The following is a 6,567-nucleotide window of genomic DNA, read 5'->3' on the forward strand; positions in this document are numbered from 1 at the left end:
TCACTGATCAGAGATCACCATAACAGATATAATAATAATGAAAGAGTTAGAAATATTGTGAGAATTACCAAAATGTGACACAGTGAACACATGCTGTTGGAAAAAAATGTTGCCAACGGACTTGGCTCGATGCAGGGTTCCAGAAAACTTCAATTTGTAAAGTCACACAAAATCTGCAAAGTGCAATAAAACAAAGTGCAATAAAATAAGGTATTCCTGTAATATAGTGTTTATTGAGTGTCATGTGCCAGGCTTTCTGCTACATCTTTTATAGGCATTATCTGTGATCTTGCAACCATTCTGAATATAGGTATTATTGTCCCCATGTTACAAATGGGAAAAATAAAACACTGAAGGAGTATTTGCCCATGATTACAGAGCTGATAAAGGGCACCAGCAGTTTGCAGGAAGGATTGGTGGAGCAAGATATTTAAAGGATCTACAATTTGCCCAATGTAATCTCTGTGAAATTATCAACATATTATAGAATTTCTTTATCTCTTGATATTTCCCATTTTTGCTGAAATGACATTTACCAATATTCGTCTTATTTTTCATAAGAACCATAAATGCATTTTTGAATAATGAAGATCATTTAAGCTGGGCACAGTGGCTCACACCCGTAATCCCAGCACTTTCAGAGGATTGCTTGAGGCCAGGAGTGTGAGACCACACTGGGCAACATAGCGAGACACCATTTATACAAAAATAAAAGTAAAATTAACTAGGTGTGGTGGTGGTAGTCCCAGCTACTTGGGAGGCTGAAGTTGGAGGATAACTTGAGCCCAAGAGTTCAAGGCTGCAGTGAGCTATGATCATTCCACTGCACTCCAGCCTGGGTGACAGAGCAAGACCCCGTTTCTTTAAAAAACAAAACAAAACAAAAAGATAATTTAGAATTAAATGTTTTCTGATCCTAAAGTTTTGGTTGAAGAGACTTTAGGATTAAAAAACACCACAAAACTAAATTAAGTTTATAAATAGTATGTGTCTGACCCAACAATAAATAAATACTAGCCTTTGACTCACATACTTGAGAAATGTGTGTGGCTCCCTGGCATGTGTCACTGAGTCTGAGTCTGTAGGCTGGGTGAGCAAATATTTAAGCATGAGTAAGAGCAATGATGGCCCCTTTGGCAGTCCTCAATGCACTAGCATGCACTAAAACCAAAACACACAAGGAGATTCAGCACTGTTAAGAAGAGAAATCCAAGTTGACTTGGCATGAAGCAGGAGGCTGATTGAGAGCTTTGAAACCTCTTTAAACTTGGACATTCCAAGAATCCTGGAAGAGAGCTATTGTGAAAAAAACTAGGAGACCTGCCAGGTAAGCCTGACTTAGGGTATACAATCAAATTCCTTTCTTTATGAGCCTCAAACTAAAGTTATAAACACCAACTATTTTAAAGAGGAATGCCACATTCCTGGTAGAGGGAAAGATTTTCCCATAAAAAAATGAGAAAAGAGAACTACTATACCCAGGAGCTTTATGTATTTTATTTATTCCATATAATTACTTCCTGGAGTTGGAATTATTTCTCACTTACAAATGAGGAAACTATGGCCCAGAGAGTTGACTTAATTTATCCACAATCACACAACTTGTGATGGGGCTGGGATTTGAACCATAACTTTTTGACTTCAGATACCTCTTTCTCTGGTAGTCAGCTGTTTACTGTGGCTAAAGGAAGATTTGTAGATTTATCATCTAATCGAGAAAACTACAGTGTCACAGGATCCTGAGGGTGAAAGACTTGTTATTTCAGCACCATGTCTTATTCATCCTTACATCCCTTACAGTGCCCAATATATCATAGATATGCAATGTGTTTGTAGAATGATGAATGGATGACTGTGTGGATGAATGGATGGATGCATGGATGGATGGTTGGACGGATGGATGCATGAGTGGGTGGGTGGATGGATGGACAAATTCCATTACCCCTGGGCTGTTCAAATTCACTATCTTTTCCATACTGAGGGCCTATTTTCCAGAAGACAGCAGGCAGTATATAATATTGTGATATTGTACTTCCTTCCTCTAGGCAAACTCAGGCAGGAAAAGGAATTTTTAACAATTTGTCACTAATTTTTTTAGCTACTTTTCTGGGAAGTTAAATACATATTTAGGTTATTGCTGTTGTTTTATTCACATGAGGATAAGGAGCATCTCACTACCTTCATTTAAGGAGGTAAACATGCCTCATTTGCAGCTGCTTCAGTTCAATGAACACAGGGCGTACTGTACCTCTTCATATAAATTGTTCCATCTCCCCTTCAGGTCTCACCGTTTTGCAAAGTCCCATATCTTGCATTATTCCTGGGAAGCTAGTTCCATTTTCTCTTTAACTCAGTCTCACAGATTTAATTTTTGCCAAAGCCAACCCCAAGCTGCTGCCCAACCAATTCTCAAGGTATCTAAAGCAGACTTCTTATAAGTGTCACCACTGAGGCCAAAGGACTCACCAGTGGGATTCAGCCAATATTTTTTTCCTAGACACTGGCATTACTCAGAGCAGGTAGGAGCATTAGGGAAAAGGAACAAGAACTGGGGATGTCATCTTCATGTTGGCCTCTGCTCTCTTGTGGTAAGCAGGGCAGGTGTTCTTGGGAACAGGGCTGGTATCTTTGCCAGTGGTCTCTGTCTGACCTCCACATCTTCCTTCTTTCTCCCAGAAGACTTCGCCTTCTCAGTGGGTATTTGTGTCTTGTCTCTGTTAACTTTAGAGAGAGATGAGGAAAGTCTTGGTCAAAGAGAGTCTTATTTTACATTCTTTTCTAGGAGTGAGTGTTTGGTTTCTGCTCTGGAGGTGCTTGAGAAGGGCAATAGATCTTATCTCCAAGTCTTATTTTCTAAAGAGGTTCCAAGCCATCGATACGCATGATGTGAGTAGCAATCTTTTTCAGATACTAAGTGGAAACTGATATTCACAAGCAATGTTCTAAGTTTGCCAAATGGCAAAGCCTGTGGGACAAGGGGCATGAGAACTAACCACACCTCTCTAAACAGCTTCAGCATCCCAGCAGCCATTTCCTGCTGACCGCTGAGCAGGAAGAGCACATGACCCTGGCTGGAGCTGCCAAGAGGGTGGAGATGATCAGAAATCCTTTCACTGTCAAGTTCAGAGAAGAAACATGCTGAGAAGAGGCACTTCCTATGCCAGGCCTACCTGTGCCTTGAGGAATACATGTAGGAGACACTATTTGAAAAGGTAAATCATTTATCAAATTCTAGGGAAAAAGTATTAGAGTGGCTTGTGGAAAACTGAGAGGGAAATTCACCTCAGAAAATGGGAGGTTTATTTAAAGCAGAAAATTACAATAGTGTAATTTTTAGGGTGTGTGTGTCTATACCTTCATTAATACTAAGTACTCTTCAGAACACCAGATATGATCTTCCCAACCTCAAATTCAGAAGGGAGCCATTTCCCAGTTTATTCCAAACAGCCGCTATTATCAGATAAATATTTTTTCTAGGTCGCCACCTTGGTGGAACAACCAATGCAGAGATAATGCTGGGCCCTCTAATCAGTTGAACAGTGGCTTCAAAAAGATAGGTCAAAGTTATAATCTCCTGCAACTGTGCATGTGACTTTCTTTGGAAATAGGATCTTGCAGGTATGATGAAGGTAAAGATTTTAAGATGAGATCATCATAAATTTAGAGTGGGTCCTACATCTGATGACTGGTGTGCTTCTAAGGGAAGCAAAAGGGAGATATAACACAGGGACACCTGGAAGGCCATGTGAAGGCAAAGGCTGACGTTGGAGTTATGTTGCCACAAGCCAAGGAATGACAGGGTTGCTAGCAACCACAAGAACTGAGAAGACAGGTATGGAACGAATTCTTCCTCAGAACCTCCAGAAGGAACTCACCCTGCTGACACTTTGATTTCAGACTCTGGCCTCCAGAACTGTGAAAGAACAAGTGTCTGTTGTTTTAAGCCACCCAGTTTGTGGTAATTTGTTACAACAATCCAAGAAAACTAATAGAAACCCCACGCCTTGGGTATGAGCATAGAAGTAAATTGGAAATGACTTACATTGCCTTGATATACTGGAAGAACCTGTTTTTCCAGATCTATGTGACAATTGAAACTGAATAATTTCTTTCTTTTTTAAGAGACAGGGCCTCCTAGCTCTGTCGCCCAGGCTGGAGTTCTGTGGTGCTATCACAGCTCACTGCAGCCTTCAACTTCCAAGCTCAGGTGATCTTCCCACTTCACTCTCCCAAGTAGCTGGTACTGCAGGCACACTACCATATCTGGCTAATTTTTCAATTTTTTGTAGAGACAGGGGTCTCCCTATGTTGCCCAAACTGGTCTCAAACTTCTGGCCTCAAGCAATCCTCACTCTGCAGCCTCCCAAAGTGCTGGGATTACAGGGATGAGCCATCACAACTGGCCTCAAAAGGAATAATTTCTATATTAGACAGAAGATACATGTTTAAATTCTAGCAATCTTGCCTGAAATCTCTGCAAAATTAAAGTGAGGCGCAAGAGGGAAGGCCTAAACTCATACCCTTGGTGAATTCAAGATGCACCAGGGTTTTATTTGCAGGAAGGCCCTGAGAAGCCTCTTGTGGTCAGTGGTTAGATCCTGTGGAAGTCTACAGGGCTAAGGCTCTAAGTGAGTGGAGACCAGGGACTGCTCCTTCATCTCCAGGACAATATACAGATGGAGAAGTGACTGGCACCAGGGAAGAAGGAGGGAGAAAAGGGAACGAGACTTAGACTGAAAATGGGGACAGTATTAAGGTACAGCCCAATTTTGCATCTTTCACCCTATTTTATGGCCCTCCTTCTTGCATTGGGTAATTAGAGAGGGCGTGATGATGGACTGAAACACAAGTCAAATGATTCATTCAGCCGCCAGTGGAGAAGAGGCTGTGAATGCAAGGTTCTGTTGCGGACTGATGAACAGGTGGAAGGGTTGTTGCCCTACTTGGGCAGGATGGCTGTTGGAGCAGAGCAAGATGTAGCCACAATTCTGGGTAGGAGCAGCCATTTGTGACCTTGGCTCAGCAGTAAAGCAGCATCCACATCTAGGAGGGATATAAAAATATTGACCAGAAGAAAACAAGGGTAACTGCACCATCTTAAGCCTCATTAGAAAAACCCCATGGACCATTTAACCATATGGAATGATTTGAGGGCTCCAATTGCTTTAGCTAATGGAATCTAGAGCCAAAGGTCATTGCTTCAACCCATATTCCACTCTGCACACCTATACACACCCCACACTCCAGCCCCCACAACTATACATTCAAAGGCTGGGGTGACCTGCAGAAGCATGGTTCACTTTATATGGTACAGAGTTAAGCCTCAAGATATCTGCTCCTGTATAACTCTATCATTCTGTAAAATAAATTGTGGTGCAAAGTTCTGTGATTGATGGGTGTTACAAGCCATCTGGCTCATTAAGTTAAAAACCTGAAAGTCAGTGGAGACTCCCTGCCTCCTTTGTATCTGTCATTTGTTGGCCAGATATTGTTCATTCTGCCCTCTCAATATCTTTTAAATCTATCTCTTCCTATCTTGCACTTCAGTTTGTCTTTCTTTTGCATACTCCTTACTCATCTCCTTGCTTTTTGTCCCACTCCTCCAAGGCCTATCTTCCCCAGGCCTGCCAAAGGGATCCTGCAAAAAAGCAAATCTGATCCTATCCCAGCTCTCAGACCTCTCCACTCGATGCCCATCAACTCCAGGAGGTGCCTTCCAAGGCCTGAAGGTTCACAGGTCCCCCAGGATCCCCAGGGCCAGCCTACTCTGCAGCCTCACCTCCCATGCTCCCCTTATGCCAATTCTCAGCAGGTTTCTCTCATGCTTCATCCCCTAGATGTTACCCTCCAGTGATATTATTGATCACCTGCTGAGCATGCCATGCCTGCCTGTGACTTTCCACACAGTTTCCCTGAGTCATGAAATGTTCTTTTTGCTTGAAAACCTGGCAAAGTCTGATTAGCTTTCCAACTCAGCTAGGACCAGAGCCTTCTCTTACCTTTACTTCTACCCACCACACCCCTGAATTAATTTAACCTCTCCTCCCTCTCTACTACTTCTTTAAGTTAAACATTATCCTCTGATGGTACCTGTTACACAAGTGTGAGAATTGAGAATTCTTATTGTTTAAAGGTCTACTTCCCTACTAGAGTGGAGTTTTGCTTTTTGGTTTTTGTTTTGTTTTCTTTTTTTCTTTTTTTTTTTTTTTTGAGATGGAGTCTTGCTCTGTTACCAGGCCATAGTGCAGTGGCGTGATCTCAGCTCACTGCAACCTCTGCCTCCTGAGTTCAAGTGATTCTCCTGCCTCAGCCTCCTGAGTAGCTGGGACTACAGGTACCCGCCACCATGCCCAGATAATTTTTGTATTTTTAGTACAGATGGGGTTTTACTATGTTGGCCAGGATGGTCTCAGTCTCTTGACCTCATGATCCACCCTCCTCAGCCTCCCAAAGTGCTTGGATTACAGACGTGAGCCACCATACCCAACCTAGAGTTGAGTTTTTTAAGAGCAGAACTGTACAGTGTGTACACAATGAACGACTGCTAAATAAAATATGTTAAAGAAT

At 42.2% G+C, this 6,567-nt stretch overlaps 1 long non-coding RNA gene across 1 annotated transcript; it reads left to right on the forward strand.

Annotated features, from left to right (window-relative positions):
• The first annotated feature begins 1,174 nt into the window (after positions 1-1,174).
• LOC103891190 (uncharacterized) lies at positions 1,175-5,384 on the forward strand. The gene is made up of 4 exons (XR_655432.4): positions 1,175-1,327; positions 2,783-2,886; positions 3,011-3,212; positions 3,478-5,384. It is a non-coding gene; the product is annotated as an uncharacterized LOC103891190 (long non-coding RNA).
• Positions 5,385-6,567: the final 1,183 nt, after the last annotated feature.

This window comes from Pongo abelii, chromosome 6, assembly GCF_028885655.2.
Source record: "Pongo abelii isolate AG06213 chromosome 6, NHGRI_mPonAbe1-v2.0_pri, whole genome shotgun sequence".
Taxonomy (NCBI): Eukaryota; Metazoa; Chordata; class Mammalia; order Primates; family Hominidae; genus Pongo; species Pongo abelii.